The sequence below is a fragment of the Chelonia mydas genome, chromosome 7 (assembly GCF_015237465.2).
Source record: "Chelonia mydas isolate rCheMyd1 chromosome 7, rCheMyd1.pri.v2, whole genome shotgun sequence".
NCBI lineage: Eukaryota > Metazoa > Chordata > Testudines > Cheloniidae > Chelonia > Chelonia mydas.
In genome coordinates, this window is record NC_057853.1 from 1,770,917 (window position 1) to 1,793,231 (window position 22,315).

General features: G+C 40.8%; 1 long non-coding RNA gene across 8 annotated transcripts in view; it reads right to left on the bottom strand.

Annotated features, from left to right (window-relative positions):
* Positions 1-22,315, bottom strand: part of LOC119566849 — a 64,275-nt gene that overhangs the window by 38,763 nt on the left and 3,197 nt on the right. For 2 of the 8 annotated variants that reach the window (XR_006292411.1, XR_006292410.1), the window contains exon 3: positions 9,560-22,038. This is a non-coding gene — a long non-coding RNA (uncharacterized LOC119566849). The other 6 variants (XR_006292405.1, XR_006292406.1, XR_006292409.1 and 3 more) reach the window with 6 other exon arrangements.

The window sequence follows — 22,315 nt, forward strand, 5'->3', positions numbered from 1 at the left end:
ACTCCCTAACAGTTCCGAGATTGCTTCAGTAGTTCCTTAGATATCCTAGGATGAATTTAATCAGGTCCTGCCATCTTAAATACATCTAATTTATGTAAATAGTCTTTAACCTGTTCTGTCCTTATCTTGGTTTGTGTTCCTTCCCCCTTGTTGTTATAATTGTGTTGAGTACCTGGTCACCATTAACCTTTTAAGTGAAGAGTGAAGCAAAATAGGCATTAAACACCTGAGCTTTCTTGATGTGATCATTTATTAGCTCTGCTTCCCCACCAAGTAGAAAACCTAATAATTCCTTCATATTTTCCTAATATGTTTTAAAAACATCTTTTATTGTCTTTTATGGCCCTTGCTAGGTGGAACTCATTTTGTGCCTTAGCTTTTCTGATTTTGTCCCTACATGTTTGTACTATTCTTCCCTTAGCCTGCTGAGAAGAAGTTCTCAAGAAAGCTAAATATTTCTGATATTGCGGGTACAAAAATATGAGGTGAACAACCCTTGCAGATATTGGGCGAGCTTAATCTCATTTGGTCAAATGCTGCTACCTAGTGGCCACATTGATCAAGTCACCCCATAACCTTCTCTTTGTTAAGTTAAATAGATGGAGTTTTTAGAGTCTACCACTATAAGGTATGTGTTCTAACCCTTGAATCATTCTTGTGGCTGTTCTCTGAACCCTATCCAATTCATCAACTTTCTTCTTGAATTGTGGGCACCAGAACTGGACATGGTATTCCATTACCAGTCACACTAATGCCAAAAAGAGAGGTAAAATAACCTCTCAACTCCTATTTGACATTCCCTTCTTTATGCATCCCAGGACTGCTTATGTTGTTTTGGCCACAGTGTCACTTCGGGAGCTCATGTTCCGCCATGAGTATCCACCATGACCCCCCCAACCTCGCAGGATAGAGTCCCCCTTCTGTAAGTGTGACCTACATTCTGTGTTCCTAGATGTATACATTTACATTTACCCATATTAAAACACATATATTGTTTGCTTGTGACCAATTTATCAAGCAATCCAGATGGTGCTGAATTGGTGATCTGTCCTCATCATTATATACCACTCCCCCAATGTTTGTGTCCTCTGCAAAATTAATCAGTTATGATTTTATATTTTCTTCCATGTCATTGATAAAAACGTTAAATAGTATAGGGCCAAAGACTGGTCCCTTCAGGACCCCACTGGAAACACATGCGTAATGACAATTTCCTGTTTACCGTTACGTTTTGAGACCGATCAGTTATCCAGTTTTTAATCCATTTAATATGTCATGTTAATTTTAATATTCTGGTTTATAATCAAAATGTTGTGCAGTATCAAGTCCAATGCCACATAGAAGTCTAAGTATGTCCCAACAGCACTATTACCTTTATCTGCCAAACTTGTAATCTCATAAAAAAAAAAAACAGGTTAGTTTGACAAGATCTGTTTTCCGTAAACCTATGTTGTTTTGCATTAATTACTACCCTCCTTTAATACTTTATTAATTGAGCCCCATATCAGTCTCTCCACTATCTTTCCCAGGATCGGTGACAGGCTCACAGGCCTATAATTACCCAGGTCATCCCATTTACCCTTTTTAAAAATTGTTACACCATTAGCTTTCTTCCAGTCTTCTGGAACTTCCCCAGTGCTCCAGGACTTACAGAAAATCAGCATTAATTGTCCAGCCAGCTCGTCAGCCAGCTCTTTTAAAACACTTGGATGCAAGTTATCTGGACCCGCTGATTTAAAAAGTCTAATTTTAACAGCTTCTGTTTAACATCCTCCAAAGATACTAGTGGAGTGGAGAGTGCTGTCACCATATGATGAAACTATATCCTCTGTGTTTTTCCCCCAAATACAGAACAGAAATATTTATTGAACACTTATGCTTTTCTGCATTATTAACTATTCTACTATTTAAATCTAGCAATGGACCAATATCATAGTCAGGATTCTTTTTGTTCCTAATATATTTTAAAAAGTCTCCTTCTTGTCCTTAACTCTGCTGGCTATAGATTTCGCCTTGTGTCCCTTTGCTTCCCTTATCAGTTTTCAACAATTCCTAACTTCTGATTTCTATTACAATAGGTCCTTTTTATCAGCAATGCCCATTATTTGATTAATACAGCACAATTTTAATAGACTTTTTAAACACACTGTTTATAAACTAGCATTTGCAGCATTCCTGCTTTCTGGAGAGAAAGCATCAGTCTGCATATCTCTTAAACACTTGCCATTTTGTCCAAATGAAATAATCTATTTTTCTGTCCTTTCTCTTATAGGATCGAGTGACGTTCAGAAGAATTATATTGAAAAACAATGCGAAGAAGAGGAAGACATTTGAATTATTTATTGAGTCTGTGCCCCTTCTTAAATCGCTGGAGGTAAAGGTGTTTTGTTAGCATTTGCTTTAGAGAGTCTGCTATTATTGATGCTTTTCAATTAGATAGGATTCTTGTTGGATCCTTGCTAGAGCACAATTTGAAATGGAAGTTACAGTAACACCACATTAGTAGAACAACTTAATTTCTTTTACAGCAATTATGCAAAAAATTTGTTCAAATCCTTCCTTCACAAGTGGAATGAAAGGTTGCTGATTTAATCTTAAATACCATATGTACCCTTCTTCGAAATCACCATACATTCAGGAAACAACATTGTTCAAAGCAAGGAATGGGAGTTAAGGGGTCAGGGTTCTCTTCCAGATTATGGGTACTGATGTGTTGTTACTTTAGATAGTGACTTAATGTCTCTTTGCTTCAGTTTCCCCATCACAGGCATACCTTTCAGGGGTGTTCTCTAAGGCTTAATTAATGTTTGTAAAGCACTTTCAGATCCTTTGATGGAAGGTGCTAGAGAAAAGCAAAGTATTATGGTTAGATGTGACTGGCAATCTCTGCTCAAGGGCTGGAAAAAACATGGTGGTACAGGTCAGGACAGAGGTGTATTGGCAAAGCTATGGGAGGAAGCATCCACAGCCCCTGCTCCCTCTGTACTTGGGTTAAACCAGTTCCATCACTGTGACCTTCCTGAGCACTAAAGTGTCTCATAAATATTTAGGAAAATACAAAAATATCTCATTAGCATTTCTGGTGGCTTATTGCATGACGAACTGTGTTTATATTATATGTAGAATAACTCATTTCATTACATTTGAGGTACACATGCTCAAGATTAGTTGAGTAAGATTTAAATCCATTATTGATGTATCATCTTTGGTGTAGAATTATTCCTTTCTGAACTGTTTTTGCCGCTACTCTGGACCCATCAAATTCTCTCTTGAGAGGCTAAGTGGACAAGAGGAAATGTGAGCTTTAATGGAAGATTAATCTCTTTAAACTATCATCTCTTCCCTGTACATGAAGACTCGGGCATACATATTTCGTACAACCGCTTTCTAATTTTTAATTTCTAATTTACCATCATTAAAACAACAGACCTTTAAACTGTAGTCAAGTTAACACATTTGACTTTTTCCCCTTACTTAGTCATAAGTACATAGGGTCAAATTCAGCTCTGGAATAAATGAGTAAACGCCACTAAAGTCAATAGTCAATCTTCATTTAATCCACTGTTGAATATGGTTCCCTATCTATGACACTAGAAAAAGCAGAAACTCCCAGATGCTCACTGTAAATTGTATGGCATGCTGATCTCAAAGAGCATAGCAAGCATTCTTTTTAATATAGTACACAAAAATAGGAAAAGCTTCACATGGTTTCAGGTCCTAATTCGTCAGGGGCAGTTGTAGGCTGAATGGAAATTTTCTCTCTGTTCCAGGTTTCAGAGCGAATGAAGATAGTTGATGTAATAGGGGAGAAGGTGTATCGAGATGGGGAGCGCATCATTTCTCAGGTATTTGGACTTTGAATTCCCCCCTCTTTTTTATACTACATAGAATCATAGATACCAGTTTGGTTGTCCAGTTTGACCTTATTCACGCCATTATTCCTACTAACATCTTATTTAAGGTTGTTGGTTTTTTTATTATTTTCAGGGATGGGATGGTACCTAGTTCCCCTAGGAATTTGTTCTATTATCCATTTTTCTTACTCTAATTTACTTCCTGCTTGTGAATATTTTAAAAAAGCCTTTTATCAAAAGTTATACAGGAAGTACAATACAATTAATGACTCTTATTTGGGTGATTAAGAAAAAACACTAAGGAAAGATCCCTATTGATACAGAGTTCCATGAAGTTCCTCATCTTCCTGAAAACAGCAGACGTCTTAGACAATCACAACGAGCCTTTTAAATGCACAGTGTAGCCCGATGAAACAAGGGCGGATAAATAGTAAAATGATCTCTGACAAATTTTAGATCTTGTTCCTATCAAAATCTAAAACAATTCAGCAGCAGTGATTTGTATAACACTTGAATTAGGTCATCAGGAAATTATCTAACTGAATTGAGTCTAACTAGTAAAAATCTGACCAAGAATCATCGATGATGTCTTCAGCATACATTAATTTTAATTATTTTGAGTGACAGATAATTTTGAATAAATGAACCTAGCCTTTTAATAACCAAACAAAGCCAATTAATTCCATCCAAAAATCCACTCTGTTTTGCAAGATAAAAACCCTCCTGCTTGGGGGCCTGAGAAGAGTGAGCTCTGGGCAAACGGAGAGTCAAAGGCAAAAAGCCCACGCTGAGATGTCAGGTTTGGGATCACATGCAGTCATTGATCCAATTATGCAGCACTTTTAATCTCCACAAGTAACAGAACTTAGGAAAAGTATATAAAACGTTCCTTAGATATTGCCTAGGGGATTAGTGATCTGAATTTATGTGGGCAGCTGGGATATGATGTATTTTGTACACCTTCAACAGTGGATCAGATTTAGTGCCTGGAAAAGTCTTGTATGCTAGGAGTCATGTCAGTGCCATGCACACTCTCTTACCAAATAATTTTACATTTAAAAAATCATTTTCCATTAATTTGGTCATTCAGCTAAGAGTAACATTATCTTTAAAGCATTTGAAAGTTGTTAGCATTATCTAGTTCCTAGTTGAAATCCTTGCATTTCCCACTCAGCTTGTTTCTTTTAAGGTAGAAATGTTTTTTTCCAACATAGATGTGGTGCACAGATCTTTTAATGCCTTAATAGCTTGCAAAACTGTGTGAAATGAAATAGCTGGATTGACATTTGGGCTGTCTGAATGACACCTAACCTTCTGCAGTGTCTGAGTTCTAGATAAAGTCTAGAGGGACCACGAGCTCCTCTCTTCTGACACCCTCTGTCAGTGCTTCTCAAGCTGTCTGATGTGGGGGACCGGCAATTTTTTTTCCCAATGTGCGCGCAGACCAGCAGCTGATGGCTGCCGGTCCACGGACCACCACTTTGAATAGCACTGCTCTATGTCACAGGCCACCAACACCAGCCAACTAAGGGTGCTAAGACCAGATGACAGAAAGAATCTCTATGGCCTCCTGGATTGCTTGGCCTGCTTATACTCTGTTGTTGTTGTATTTGTATTATCTTAGCATCATAGACCAGGACCCCATCATGCCAGGCACTGTAAAACACAAAACAAAAAGATAGTCCCTGCCCCCAGAACTTACAAGCAAAGACTAGAAACAACAGATATAGACGGACGGGAGTACAAGTGAACAATGAGACACTGGTCAGCATGATAGACAGTGGGTTTTGGGACTTGCCCTGAAGCTGCTAGGAGAGGTGTCCTCCTCAGACATGGCAGAGGAGCCATACCATCATATCTTTTCCTATAGTCTTGGAAACATGTATTGCCTTGGCACTGGGCTGTGGCTCTCTCTCCTGCCATATTTTAGGGTTCAGTTCCCTTCTCACTTATGTTCTTTGTAATGTATTTATAAGCTGTGTTCATGTCTCCTCTGATTCTCTCTATCCTCTTTCCTTGGCCACTTAGGTACCTTCTATCTGTGTTTCATATCCATGTATTTCCCATATATGTATTACACACAAACTAAAGAGAAGAGTAAGAACATAAACAATGGAAGAGCATTAAGTTTGCAAAGTCAAGCATGCTAATGTAGGAAATGCCAGAATAAAGAGAGTCTGTACAACTCACCTATGTTCACTAATTTTGGTTGCCCAGTCTGAGACGCATAGGACTTGATTTCTCACAACACTTAACATTGTATAACGCTTCATATGTTCAAAGCACATTTCTAAGTGACTTCAGTTGCACCTGTGAGTGCTCCAAGTTTCTGCAAATCAGAGTCCAGGGGTCTCAAGCCAGACAAACCCAGAAAATCAAGAACACACAATTAGTGACCACATATGAAACTAGCATCACAGAGGAACAGAAGCAGGGAAAGAATGCAGTTCTTCAGGACAGCATTCAGCTGCCTTAAATATGAGACCCTCCTTTCTTTTCCTGCAATCCCCTGCTTCATTCACTACACTCCTGCAACAAATGAGGCAGAGGTCCTACAAACAGCAGCCTCCTTCACCACACACAACTCGGATTCATCCCCAGAACAGATCAGTCCTGTATATTGAATGAGGCAGGGTCCTGTGGAAAACACAGTATGTGATCATGTAATCAAAGACTGTATCATAAAGTATGCACTCAAACGGGCTGAGTTAAGGTTGCACTAACATCCGAGTGCTTGACTTTGCAACCTTAATGTTCTTTTCACATAAATTTTGTGTGCAGTTTTCTAGTTTCTTTAAAAAGCAAACTAGAAAAAAAAAGTTCCATTATGTGGTGTCACATTGACACCCACATGGTTCATCAGCAGGGTTAGAACCTCTAGATCCATTGCACAGACCTCTGCCACTTGAGTTGACAGAGTAACTGATAGCCGTGGTAGGTTGCCATCCTCTGTGTGGACCAGCACTAGAGGGGGATGGGATGCTTTGCCACTGGGTTTCACAGATATTTGCAAGCAGCAGAGGAATGGTGAGACTCAGAAATCTTGGGCTCCATTCCAAGCTCTAGCAGTCATATGGTCTTCTGCCCATTGCCCCCAAACCTTGACCCCTTCTTCTCTGTCCTCACCAATTCGTCCCAGTTGTATTTCTTCCCCATCCAGGCTCCTCATCCCCATCCCATTCTCCTCACCTAACCAATTCCAGTCTCCACTCCTCAGGGTTTTTTATCCCAGTTTCCTGGCCCAACAAGTCATAGTGTTCCCTCTTCTGACTCCCCATCACACTCCCAGTCTTCCCTTCTCACCTCCCAGCTCCTCATCTGAACTGTCTGTCTCCCCACAACCTCTAGTTGGGTCTCTCTGCCTGCGTTTCCCTTCCTCACTGACTCCTAGTCCCAGTTTCACTCTCATGCTCCTCATCCAACTCCGGTGTGCTCACACCCGGTTCCTCATCAGATCTGTCTCCTTGGCCTCATCCCACTAATGCCCAGTCCATCCCCAGTCTACCACCAGCCTGCTTGCCCAGGCTGTCCCGGTAGGGTGACCAGCTGTCCCAATTTTATAGGGACAGTCCTGATATTTGGGGCTTTTTCTTATATAGGCTCTTATTACCCCGCCACCCCCGTCCCGATTTTTCACACTTGCTGTCTGGTCACCCTATGTCCCGGCCTCTTTCCCCAGCCCTTGTCCTCTCTGCTCTTGTCCTCTTTGCATTTGACTCAGGTAGCTTCCTCTTCGATGCTGCCTGGGTGTCAGCGAGGGGAGTGGTTACTGAGAATACAGGATGGACAGGCTCTCCCCTTCTCTCAGTTTTGGTACCCCAGCCAGCCTGCGGCAGCCCAGAGCTACAGGTTCAAGGAAAGTCCTGCTCAGTCTGAGGCTGGAGCATGCCCAGTGCAGAGGGATTAAGCTATATCAAGTCTCTACTGAGCAGTATGAACTATGATATTTCAGAGACTTGCAGCTTGGCCAAATTTGTGCAGATTTTCATAGGGAAGGCAAAAGGCAAATCCCTGACACAAAGGGTAGTCCCCTAACAAATTTCAACTTCCTGGTCCAAAGCACTTTTTGAAGTGCTAGAGCTTCTCAAAGAAAAGGTTGCCTGAATTTTTTAACATGGGCAAAACAAATTTTTCCCTAGGCTTATTCTTGGATACAGCTGAACCATTTTGGCTGAAATTTTCCCAAAAAACTCTCCTGCAGCAGAGGCCTGGCATGGAAAACTTCAGCCCAAATGGTTACTTTTGCAAAGTTATAAGCAACTGAAAACGCAATCTTATAATGGGAAGTGCTGGCCAATGTTCTTGTTAGACGAAGCTCCTGCCCTGTCTACAAAACGCTTGTCTCTGTACTTGTGTGTGTGTGTGTGTGTGTGTGTGTGTATATATATATATATATATATATATATAATATATATGGAATCAAAGTAAAGCTAGACAGATAATGGGGGTCATCCTGTGAGCCCTAAGGTGAACACACTGTATTTCCAAGGGTGGTAGTTCTGGTGCATTTGTGGGTGTACACACCCATTTTCCCCAGCCATTTTGCACTTCAAGGTCATATTTAGCTGATTACCTGAAGCCACCCTATAATATCTTTGTTGGACTTGTTTGCTCTTCAGGTAGCTGTCCACCAATTTGTATCTTTTTTTTTCCCTTGAATGAATGACTTTGTTTCTTTAATATTATATTTTTGGCTTTATATTGAATGCCTTATTGACATCCCAATATGCTCCGTCCACTCATTGTCAGATATACCATTAATCCTATAGAAGGCCATTTGATTTGTTGGCATAGCTTAGTTTTATCAAAACAATATCTCTTATTAGTTTTCAGACACCTTTCCCACAAAAGCTGATGTATTGGACTCCTATTAGTCTCAGCTGTTTTGCCCAGAATGTGTCAGGTTAATTAGCTGGTAATTTTCTGGTTCTTTCCTCCTATTGACCTTAAAGGAATAGTTGCTACCATGTTTGGTATTTTCCAGACAGCAAGTCTCTCTCCAATGACTCACTGAAACTTGTTTTCAGAGGTTCCAGGCCTTCCTTGGTTAGTTTTATTAAAAACTATATGATGCATTTCATCAGGATCTGCAGTAGTTTTGCCAGATTTCCCCCCGTCTTTGTTTGCCCTTTTGCTGTTGGCCTCTCCATTTGCCATCTCAAATCACTGAACTGCTTCCTGCACAAGGTTTTCACTACAAGTTGAGCAGAAGCAGCTCCTTGCAGTGTTGGCTCTTTTGCTATTTTCTCATACTTGCTCTCCTTTCTGATGTTGCAGAGATTCTGTAATTCCTCACCTTTCTCTTTTACTGAACGTACTTCTAAAACCCTTTCTTATTGCTTTTGACTCCTCTAGTTATCACTTTGTTGCTTTGTTTTTGTTTTCTTAATATTACATGTGCATTCCTTGATGACTGTTTACCAGTTCAACTTCCTATCAATTTTTTCCCTTCTATTTCACCAGCATTTTTAAAACCTTCCTTGTTTATATTGGTATGTTAGCCTTTTGGATGTCAGCAGGAAGACTCTCCTCAGACTCCTCACCCCTCTTTTGAGCTACTGCTTTAGCCCAATATAGGCCACTTCCTGTATTAGTCACTGCAGCAAATTTTCAACTTGTGCACAATTTAGCACTAAGCCCTGAATAGTGTGAACATTTGAATATAATTTCTGTATCTTAAAACAGGATGGCAAATTTATTCTTACCTTTTCTCTTTATAGGGTGATAAAGCAGACAGCTTTTACATTGTAGAGTCTGGTGAAGTAAAAATCTTGATTAAAAGCAAGGTGAGTTGAAATACAGTTATGGGGTGAGAAGTCCAGTGCTATCGTGGTTTAGAAACTAAGTGACAGGAAACAAAAAGTAGAGATAAATGGTCAATTTTCACTCTAGACAAAGGTTAATAGAGAGGAGGTGTAGCATGGTTCCATACTAGAGTCAGTGGTGGTTAATATATTTATCAATGCGCTGGGAAAAATAGTGAACAGTGAGTTGGCAAAACCAGCAGATGACACAGTTATGTAGGTGAATAAAGATTACAGAAGAGTGAAAAGTTGCGGAGGGACCTAACAAAGTGAATGAGCAGCACAATGGCAGGTTACGTTCAGTGTTGACAAATGCAAGTCAACACTGAAGGGAAAAAATTTGAACCATTTCATGCTATTGCTGTGTTCTAAATTTTAAAAAAGTCCTGGGCATCATTGTAGGCAGCCCTGCTCAATCTACATCTTCGGGGGGGGGGGTCTAAAAAGAAAAATACCCTCTCATCATAGGACCTTCCTCCTGAAGCATGTGGTACTGGATAGGGTTAGACAGGACAGTGGGCTCGATGGATTCTCGGCCTGATCTATGTTCTTAATAAAAGTGCTGTACTGTACAACAGACGAACTCTCGGATTATTTGAAGATCTGATCGTTATTGTTTCTAGCTGGGCAAGGCAGGCTGTACATCTCCCCAAAGTCACTTCAAGCTATTTCAAAAACCGATTCTGAAGATGATGCATGTCTGTTTTGAGAAACATGCTTTGCTTACATCTGCACATGTGCAAATTGTCATGATGTTTCCTTCCAAGCTTCAAACATGGATACAGTCTTCCCTAGGGGGGACTGTAGTAGGCAACAGTCAACAGATACTCAAAGTACAGCATCTTTTTAACCCTTTGCCCTTCTGTGACTTCTTTTAACTGGAGTCTTGCTTTCAAACAAATAGTTCTCCCGGTTTGAGGCAATCTTTACTGGGCAGAGCCTTGTGTATGTTATACTTAAAATCTTTGTTAGGGAATATTCTGGAGACCCTGTGCACAGGATACTGGGCCATTACTGAAGCATTTCTCTGCCAGCTGTGATCTTCTGTTCAGAGAGAGCTGTATGCATAGCACTGTATTGTGATTAAAATAGTCACTTTGCTTATTGTTCTATTTCTGGCACAGACTATGACAAGTAAGGACGCTAACCAGGAAGTGGAGATTGCCCGGTGTCAGAAAGGACAGTATTTTGGAGAGCTTGCACTTGTTACCAACAAACCCAGAGCAGCCTCTGCCTATGCTGTTGGGGATGTCAAGTGTTTAGGTAAGGGTACTTTGTGCTGCTAGGTATCTCTCTGCAGTAGGTGCCTTCAAGCAATGCCCAATCGCTTCATGTTGTCTATGCTATTCCATTAAGTTGTACAGCCATGTAGATTCTAACTGGCATCCAAACTGGACTGCTTGTTCTTCAGTCAAGGCCAGGAGTTTTGGCCTGTAAGGGTCCTTCAGCACTTCAGTATGGGAACCCTTGTTTCCTTCATCTTGCCTTTCTTTGTACCATTTCTGTTTTGACTGGGGATGGCGTAAGTGCCCAATGGAGATTAAGTACGTTACTTCCTTTATGTGCCTGGCTTCCACTATTCCAGAAAAGGGAAGTCATAGAGTCAAGTGTGTATCCGCAGCATGGTAGCATAAAAAGCACAACCTCCATTCAGCTTGATTTCCTTCCCTCTAAAGATGTTTGTTACACATGACAGAGATTTTTCAGTCATGCTTGTATTGCAGCTGTGTGTTTTTTGCATTTGGCCTCCAGATTTATGCCAGGATCTGACATTTATTTTTATTAGTCTCCTGGATCAGCATGACAGCTTTGTAAAATGAGAAGTTTGACTTCAGTGTGAGTGGCTTCCACTGAAACATTAGAACCATGTTGGCTGGACTCAAGTTACATGAGTTTTAGAAAGTAATTCGGATTGGCTTATTGCTTTATTTTGCAGGGCAGCTCTTTATTTGTTTTCACTCTTCTATTTGTTTCTGTGTAGTCATGGATGTGCAAGCATTCGAGAGGCTGCTTGGCCCCTGCATGGACATTATGAAGAGGAATATAACACATTATGAGGAGCAGCTGGTGGCAATGTTTGGTACAAGCATGGACCTGTTGGATCCAGGGAATTAGGCACAGGGTACCTTAGTGCCTTCTCAGTTCAAGACACAGAAAAGCCTCCTCTCAGCAACACAACACATAAGGAAAAATGGACACTACAGAACAGTTACTGCTGCTGTCTTCTTGGGCATTTTAGAAACCATAAATAAGTCTCAGCACAGATGGATGGGGAGAGGCTCACTCCATGCCTCCACTTTGCTGCTGAAATTTCATTATTAGGCTTAGTTTAAAGATGATTCTAACCCTTCTCTCACTTGTTTGGCTCAGAATGGCATGTCTCTCCAACAATATAAGTGCCTGATGCAAAACCCAAAGTGTAAAAGATACAGAACCTTCCTTTTTTTTCTCATTTTATTGTTGTGGCAAATCTTCAGAGCAGATTTGTAATGGCAGGCTGCTTATCTTCCCCCAGGGAGCAGCCTTCTCTTTACAGTCTCTTAATATCTTCCTTTGACACTTCCTTTACAGAGTGTCAAAAATGTAATTGTAGCATTTGGGTTTGATGCTGAATATATCAAGGGGACTTGAAATTATCAGAGCCATTGAATAAGTTGGCACTGAGGTGTTCCTGCCATCTGCTGAAAGCTGCAGGTACTGCAATTCTGTAATAAAACTATAAGCAAAGCTGGGGGCACAAGAAAGAAATAACTGCTCAATACTGAAATGCAGAAAATGAAGAATGATTGACTCTGAACATTTTCTGACCAGTAAAAAGAATTGTTTTCGTTCTTTATGCTACCACATATGCAGAGAGTTTGATAGTCGTCCAACAGCTCCAGTGGCCTGAAGGTGCCATAGCTGTATCATCCCCATAAACTTGCTCTCCATTTCTTAAAGGGGGCAGATTTTACTGCTGAGATGTTGCAGCACATGACCCTCTCCTGCTTAGATACCCTTTATACTGCTAGATTTCACAGGGCATTGCTGTTGTCTGGATCAGTTTTAAAACTCTCTTTTTAAGGAGGTTAATTTTTTGTAATTTAAAGGAATAATAATTATGTACTTAAGCAGCTCCCCTCAATTCTAATATTTTGTAATATTATTTAACTTGATTAGGCACTTAGATACTTCCAAATGCCAAGTCTGTTTGTTAAATCTTTCAGAAATTAGCAACATTTGACTTCATGCAGCAAATGCCTTTGCTAACTAGGCAGTTGGTGTGTTTGGAGTGGTCTTTTGCTTTAGGTAATAATTCAGTTAAAGATATTTATTTGTCAGATCTGCAGCGTTTATTAGGAAGACTTCTATTTCTATAGATCTATTGACCTTAAGGCACATCCTGCTGAGATTTTATCAGAGTATTATCTAAATGAGACTCCGACCTTCAGGGGGACCCTTTTTATGGCATAAAATATAATATTTATATAAAGAAAAGGCAATGAATTTGTAGGTAATAAGTCTAGTGGTCCCCTTTCCATTTTCAGTGTTCTAAATTTATGTGAAACTTACCTACATGTTTCTGGGATGGTGAAATTTTAATTGCAGACTCTGATGGGTAGAACTGAACCCACTATTTAATTTTTATGATCACCTGAGAAAGGGGAGAGAATACTACAACTGTGAATTCCTGCTTGTTAGCACACTAGAAATCTGCTCTAACAAGGTGGAAGGTGCAGAGCTACAACACGGAGTTGGCTTCTAGCCTGTAATATTTTCCTCACTCCTTCCAGCTCCTGCACTGTTCTGTAAAGTGGGATCCGTATCAGGTTGAGTGTGTACTGTTGTTGTCTAGTTACAGTAGATTGCATTATGCTTTCAGATGATGGACTGGTTTGTAATGAATACCACTGAACAAGGCGTGCCTCACTGTTACAGCCCTGATGCTGTTATCTAGTTGCTCTTGTAACTGCCTCCACACACAGTGTGTTTCTCCTATTTTACTGTACAGGTTCAGTTCTGCAAGGCTAAAAAAGCAGCAGGAACTGGAATTTCATTCATGTTTCTGAGGTTTAACACTAAAAACACTCAATCTTTCTTTTTAATTGTAGAATTTTAAAAAAAGAACAGTTGGCAGGTCCTCATGCTGATAACTGAGAGATCAGGATTCAGAAGCAGACTCAGGCTCTCAAATCAGGCCAGCTGTGGATTGTCCAGGCAATCCAGACACAAGCTGGTCTCCAAACCCATCTGAGTTTCCGTACAGCTTAAGCTGTCACATGAACTAAAGAAATCTCTCTGAATAACTATCCTCAACCAGCTTTGGTCCTTCCCATACAAACACTTCCTCAGATGCCCCTCCCTTGTATCCACCGGAGTAAAGCACATTTGGCTACGCTTACAACTTTCAGTTCTCTGCATTATAGGACTCGGTGCCTCAGAATATGCAAACCTGGTAAACTGTACTGAAGCCTGGCCAAAAGGAAGCAAGGTCTACTGGACACCCTTAGGGCCTTATGGAAATTCTGCATGGAAGGATTTTAATAGATTTAGAAGGCAGAGGGAGGGAACATGAGGCTATGGACTCAGAAAGCTAGTGGTCCCAGATGAGGGAACAGATTTACAAACTTTTATCTATCTCTATGCTCCTTGCAGGCAGTAGAGTGGAATTATCACACACAGCCGTGTCACACCCAATGTCAGATGGGACACTGTAGTATGATGCAAGTGAGCAACTGAACTTTGAGCAGAGAGAATGAGCCTCTAAGGGCAGGGGGTGGGGGATCATCAGTTTAAAGTCCATCTTTGGGATCTGCCTGGCTGGTCTGGTTTGTTTTAACCAATTTGCTTTGTAGTCTTTTGGGGAGTGGGGACAGGAAGATAAGGAGAGGTGACCTATAGAATGTTACTCAATGGCACCTTTGGCTAGCCAGCCAGAGTATCAATAAAGGACAAAGAATGCTTGAAAAGAGAGAGTGAGAACTGACTTTGAGACATTGGCCAATAGTGATTCAGCTACATCACCACATCCCTGTCTTACTCCAGCCACTTTTGTTTTAATGTCTCTAATGGATGTGTGAGTTTCTCTGTTGGTATTGCTCTGTGTTCAGTAAATCTGCCATGGATTCCCAGCAACTGGTAGTGGAGAGAGCTCTAGTTTAATAAGAGACCTCAGCAGCAAAGTGGGCAAGAGGATGATGATCTTGAGATTAGGAGAAATATCTTATTTCTGATTCTCTGCTTGTGATTGTTGTGAAGTCAGTGAGAGGAGCTTTCAGTGGTCAAGTGTCCTGGCATATGGTATTTCTGGTTAATGTCACAGCACAGGTTTCACAATGTACAAAAAAAAAGCTGTCTTTTAAAAAAACAAAAACAAAAAAAAAACAAAGTGCAGTTTTGCACAGAGGAAAAAAGAAAAACCCCTTTGAATGTCACCTTCCATTCTCTTTCCTTTTCAGTTAGCTGATGTTGGGACTCTGGTTCTTGACATGTATTTGTAAACCAGTCTTGCCAAAATACAGATGTTTTGGGTTTTTTCACTCCAGTTACTTTTTGTTGTTATTACAGTTACTTCTGTTTTCAGTCACTTCAACCATATGCTTTATTTCAAGAGGCCTTCCTTGTAATTTCTCTCTTTACAGGCTATAATGGAATATCAGTATTTAAAGATGCAAAAGAAAGCCACTAGCCTCATAAGAGAATTACTGAAATCCACTTAGCCTGGCTGGAGCTAAAGATGTGCTACCAATATTTTCCTCCACTCAAAAAAAATTGAATTCTGCATAAAGATGCTACCTCAAGGCTCCAAGTGCTTTAAGGTCTTTCACCTGGGAGAATTCCATAAGTTGGTTTTGCAAATTGGTCTGTTGCATTGAGTTAAATGTTTTTTATTGATTCATTGGGAGACCCATATTTTATTAACTCATTTTACAACTAGTATTTGATTCTCAAAGGATGAGTGATTGCAGAGAGATCGATTCTTGCACTGTAGTGTTGACAGCGGGAGGGAAAAATACCTGCCATATAAGCTTATGGTTTTTTTAAAAAAAAATCATTCTGGGGTTCAGCTTCACTTTTGGTTAATAAAATGCTGACATGTCGTGTCCAGCCTTCCTGGTACAATCCTGTGTGTGTGTTAACTTATTCCAGCTGACACAGCCCCCCACAGCATTTATGTAATGAAGTGGCTGTGTATGTCTAGTGACAAAGGAGAAAGCCTTACTTGGAGGACTGTTGGAGGCACTATAGTTAGTACTCTCAGGGGCCTGCTGAAAATGGTATTCTCTCCCTGACACAATAAAACCAGTTACAAAATTCCCCAACCACAGAATTTTACTATTTGGTGAGAGGACCCTATTGATGCATTAAGATTACACCTGTATTTGGATATTATTGCTATGGATAAAACCAGCTCCTATGCTGTTGTTGCCACACTACATAGTAAAATGGTGCAACTGGCTTTCTGATTTATTATTTGAGTACTGTTGGTGTGTTGAGCACTGTGCAAAACATAGATTGTCCTAAAACAAATTCTGCAGGAGAACAAAACTAGTTTTAAGATGAGATAAGTTTCTAAAGTTAGCTGCCCTGCATTTGTGGCTGACACATAGTATGTGCTGAGCTGTGGCTGTCTGTTTCTTTAACAAAACTAACACAAAACCTTTAAAGGAAACAAGTAAACATCCAGTACAAAAGATGTGCTGTGTGACCTGGAGAGTTTACTATCTGAACACCCAGCATGATGGCATATTTGCTTTTGCTGAGCTGGTTTTATTTTAACCCTCTTAAACTGTATATACAGCTTTAAATGTATAGATTTGGGAGAATTCTGGTGTATCCATGGGACACTGATCAACTTTCAAAATGGAAAGTGCCTTAGCAAATTCACTAGGGGCTTTGGATGAAATAAATGTGTCATGTCTCTGGGGTTTGCTTCCCATGTCAGCATTGGGAAGCTAGGAACTGTTCAGGTCAGTGTCACTAAAATGTACTGAAGTGCATCCACTAGGGACTCTGTCTCCCAAACCAAGGCATGAGCTAAAGATCGGATCCGAAGCTTGCCAAGACACTAGGCGTTTGGAAGAACCCCACACCTTCTGAGCACTCGAATCCCTCTCCATTGGAACCGAGCGGGGAGAGAAACCTCCCAGCCCAAGAAAACAAGCGGCATGGAGCTGAGGCTCCCTTGGCACCAAGCAGATCAACAGTTTACTGATGTCTGTGCAGGTGATGCTTAGACACTTGTCATCTGGGATCCGCATATCAGCAAGATGTTAAGATTTGCATTATTACCCCCACTGCAGCAAATGGGGACAGATCTCTGCCATTGTTTCAGGCTGGCTGCAGACTCAAGGAAGACAGCACTGCAGCAGTTATTTTTGGTTTGTGTTTTTGAAGGCTTTCTTTGGCAGGAAGAGGCCTACATAAATAATTGTTCTTTCATGAAAGCAGAGAGACCACAGCAAGGGAAAGGTTCTGCAGGAAATTCCCCAACAGCAGAATCCTGGCACATATAGGTTCTGGTCATGTGGAAAGGAGCTACAGGACAGTAAGTCGCATCTCCTGGGCCAAGCAGTTGGATCCACAAGGGTATGTGTGCAGCCTCTATGGACACAGCCATCCAGCTCCCTGTGGCTGCGGTTCACCATTTCCGGCCAATGGGAGCCGTGGGAAGTGGTGCAGGCCAGGCCACTGCTTCCCGCAGCTCCCATTGGCTGAGAACGGCAAACTGCGACCAGTGGGAACTGTGAGTGGCCGTACCTGCGGACGCTCAGGTAAACAAAGTGTCTCGCGGCCTGTCAGGGGCTTACCCCGAACAAGCCACAAACCAAGTTTGGGAACCCCTGCTCTACACTGATGCAACTACTTCCACGCTAGGGGTTGTACCGATGAAGTTCTCAGTAGAAAAATCACGCCCCCCTGTAACTGCAGTAGCTCAATCAGTACAAGAATTGTGTGCACACCAGGCCTAAATCATGAACTTAGTTAAGGCAAAAGTGACCCATTTTTCTCCCATCCTGATAAAGTTCTAGCTCCCTTATGTGGATCAGTGTTTTGGTGCAGAGCAGTTTGTACTGAAGATCACTTGTGAACGGTGCACTGCTCTGTACAGAGAATCTTTTATGCTTTATCACTACAAAGTGAGAAAGGATCCACTACAAAATGTAGAAAACGGCTTTTTTTTGCCCAGCATGAGGGACTAGAACTGTTTATCACTTTTCTGAGTATGTCCCTGTTCTGTTGTTGTCTCAACTCCACCCCATCCCCAAATGAGTTCATGCTGCCCAAGGTTACTCCAGGTCGGAAATGTATTCGTGTTCATCACCTTGCACTTCTTGTAAATTGAGATTACAGTCAAGCACAACCAATCTTCTGCCACAGCTGCAGAACTGTTAACATCTACAGTATACTGATACTGTAAACGAATGGTTATCAGAACTACTGTCCCTTAAATCTGTGAGGTTAAAATCAACTGTTTTGGCCAAATCTGCATGTTATGAAAATTACATTTCCTCCCAAGTTGACACGGCCATTTTAACTATGTAAAGTGCCCTTTTTAACATGGAAACATCCCTGCAAATACTTGGTACGTAACATGGCTTGAGGCAGCTACAAGAAATTCACTGGGCACTGAAGGTGTAGGGTGCTGCAGTCTCATCTTCAATTTTGTTTCAGGCTGTTGAGGACAAGAAATACTCACTGGTTCTGGAATAAATCCCCTCAGACACAGCTGAGTACAGATGGCTTTTCCTGAAGTTAAGCTGCTCTTTCAGCTTCAGAAAGACAAATATTGAATGCTCCATGATAAATACACTGTGGGCAACAAAGGCAGAGATGCTCTTTTTCTTTTAAATGGGCTTGGCTTTGATGCAGTATATCTCTGAATCTAACAGTTCTCAACAAATTTAAAGATGCAGAACATTGTTTCTTTACTATGGGCATCCATTTCATTCACCACACGTACAGAGTTAGTATTCTCCTGCAAGTCTTCCTTTCATACACAGTTCTTTCCATATGACATAATGATATAAGCAGTACTTTTCTGATGTTCCAGACATTTAAGATTCTCAACAATTTTTATAACCATCTAGGCAATGTGATAAACCCGAAGGAATAAAAAATCCTAAAATCTCAATCCAGAAAAGTTTTCCTCTTACCACATTTCTTACATATTCTTAAATTTTCTAGTTTGAGACTTTAGGTATTTTTATTCCTTCAGGTCTGTCAGGGTTCCCTCCCCACTCTGAACTCTAGGGTACAGATGTGGAGACCCGCATGAAAGACCCCTTAAGCTTATTTCTACCAGCTTAGGTTAAAAACTTCCCCAAGACACGAATTCTTCCTTGTCCTTGGAACGGTATCGCTGCCACCACCAAGTGAGTTAGACAAAGATTTAGGAAAAGGACCACTTGGAGTTCCTGTTTCCCCAAAATATGCCCCCCAGGCCCTTCACCCTCTTTCCTGGGGAGGCTTGAGAGTAAAGGTGAGTACAGACCAGATCCTTGGGTTTTTAGGACACTAAAAACCCAATCAGATTCTTAAAAACAGAACATTTATTATAAAGAAAAAAAAAGTAAAAGAAACACCTCTGTAAAATCAGGATGGAAGATAATTTTACAGGGTAATAAGATTTAAAACACAGAGGATTCCCCTCTAGGCAAAACTTTAAAGTTACAAAAAAAAACAGGAATAAACCTTCCTCTTAGCATAAGGAAAATTCACAAGCTAAAACAAAAGATACTCTAATGCATTTCCTTGCTATTACTTACTACTTCTGTAATTTTAGATGTATCATTCAGTAGGAGCTGGATTACTTGCTTGGTCTCTCTCTTTGTCTCCGGAGAGAACAACAAAAGCACAAACAAAAACCCTCCACCCCACAGATTTGAAAGTATCTTCTTTCCCCATTGGTCCTTCTGTTCAGGTGCCAACTAGGTTAATGGCACTGATTAACCCTTTACAGGTAAAGGAGGGATTTTATGCTACCCTTAGTTGTATGTTTATGACAAGGTCTATCATATTGCCTAGATGGTTATAAAAATTAAGAGAATCTTAAATCTGCCTGGGTCTGCTATACACTTACAAATGTTGATAAAATTTTGATACAGAAGATGAGATCACATGAGCTGCATAAACTCTGGCACTGTCACATTTTGTAGAAGAACTCCCACAAGCTTTTCAGAGCAGCAGAATTTTCTAAATTAACGTGTGGTCCTAGTCTGAGAAGCGGCTGTGAGAAGGTGCCATGTTTGCTCAGCTGATTTGCTCCAGGTACATATTTAGACACAGCTGCTGACTTTAAGAACTGAACTAAACTAAACTAACATTTTGCAGCTTTTTTTTTTTTTCCCCTCTGGTCAGCCCTGCAAAGCCAAACATGCTCAGAGGGAGCAATCCCTATTCCTTTTATGTATCTTCAGCAGAAGAGTTTACTAATATTTAGTCAGCCCTATCTGTGTAACTCCACTGAAAGCACTGAGTTAGCACAGGTGATTCAGATGGCATCATGTAAAGACATGATGTGGGTTTGTACAGGGCCTAATTTGGGACCTTTATTACAGGTAATGTATGAGAAGCAGAGGGAGCAGCTGGGTTCTCAGATACCAGATTGAATCTGCAAGAACTAAATATCTCTGCCTGTACATTGAGCACATCTGTTTAGAAATCTGGAGACAAATAGAGCACCGTATGCCATTTATATGGTTACTTTTCAGAACAGAATCAGACTTTACTTCTTGCAACTCTCCTGAAGTTCATGCTAGTTTCTTAATGTCCTTTGTATTATCCACCAGATCCACAAACTCCAAGATGCGCTTTTGTCTGGAATGTAGATGTGACAGGAATGGAGTTTCTTGAAACAGCCACTCCAGAAACAGCCAGCACTTGTATGACAGAAACAGGGTTAAGTACTATAGGAAGTCTTCGCCTCAGGGTACAAAGTTATTTGTGACTCTGTGACCGTGACCCTTTTGGGGCAAAAAATCTCTGCATTTATCTTATATGCATTTGGGTAGCAGAGTAGGATACTATGTGTGACAAGCATTTGTTCCTCACATCAGATGCTTCAGCTAGCAACTCATTTATTTCCTTTATCTACCCACAGGAAGTTCATAATAGTTAAGTAATGAGAACATTTAGTCCTTATCCACACAGTGTTCGGAACAATGCTAGCTCCAACCCTGATCAGAATGGCTGATGCTAGCAGTGCTCTAACACTGTGTGCTGACTCTAGACAAGATTTTCTCCCCTTAAAAATGGTGCTTTTTCCCTCTGCAGGCTGGGTTCTTTTAGGCCTGATTTTTCAGAAATGCTGAGCATAAATTTAAACTGGCATTGTAGATGCAGAACACTTCTGAAAACCAGACCCTGTTTTCCCCCCTTCTGATACCTATCCCCTCAGGCAGGCTGTAACACAGGTTTATAACACTTTGAACACTCAGATCAGGGTAGTAAAGCAAGAACCCTGCTATTTTAACACCCCTTGTGTTTAAATGTAGCTAGCAGAGTTCTGCCCCTAGTAAGGGCAGGACCAACATTTCCCCATTATTAAGCTACTTCACTGAATCTCTCTCTGTTTTGCAGATAGGAGTTTCTATCCATAGGGATCAATGCTGTGCTATTCAGGCTTATTTCAGAGTAGCAGCCGTGTTAGTCTGTATTCGCAAAAAGGAGTACTGCCACAAGTACTCCTTTTCTTTATTCAGGCTTAGAGAGACATCAGCCAGTTCAATATATAATTCCATCAGTGGCCAGGATGGCTGAGTGGACTAGTGACGAGACCAGCAACCTTTCTGCTCTAGATCACATTGCATTCTGTCACTACAGTCCTTGGTATCAATGATGGCTGATCTATGGGAAATGAGTCTGTGATCTCACGTCTAGCTCCTAGTATGCAGAACACATTCATAACTGATAATCTTGGCACTTTCAGAAGGAGACACGACTTGAGGGAGTTCAGACTGCTCAGCTCCTCCAAGTGAAGCTCCAGGCAGAGCGCCGGGGCAGCACGGTAAAGCTAGCGCTGCCTCCAGCAGTCCTGTTTCAGTCACGAGGTCATTGTGACTCCTTTGCTGCCAGTCTGACATCCTTCAAGCCTCGGATTTACTTAAACTCAAAACCTCATCTCGTGTCACCTTTTTTCTTTTTGAATCACTCTATTTCTAACTGCTTCGATGCCACCTCATGATAGTGACGATTCTGGGAAATAAAATGCACAGCAATCTAAACACTCCTTAAAGTTATGAATAATTGTTCTTGTTCATATTCCATTCCCACAGCTACAGAGAGTATCAGTTCCTGTATTAACCAAAATACCTGATCTTCGTTTCCCCAGATGACCCGCATTGGGACTTCGTTCATGTTCTCATGAAGAATGTTCCAGAACTCTTCTTTGGTATATTCTAAAAAATATATATATTTTCAGGAAGGAAGAAAAATTAGTGTGAAAGACATGAACTTTGTTCCATTTAATGCTATTGTCCTGTATCCAGGTGTTCTGTATATGGAATATTTCCATCTGTGTACAAGTTACATGTACTATAATAGTCAGTGACTTTTTACAGGACCTGTTGGTATGGTTCTTTCTGCCAGAGAAGCTCAGTTCTATTATTGCTCTTATGTATTAGGTAGCATTTGTTATGTGTGATTCACACATCAACAAGCCCTGTCAGGATCTAC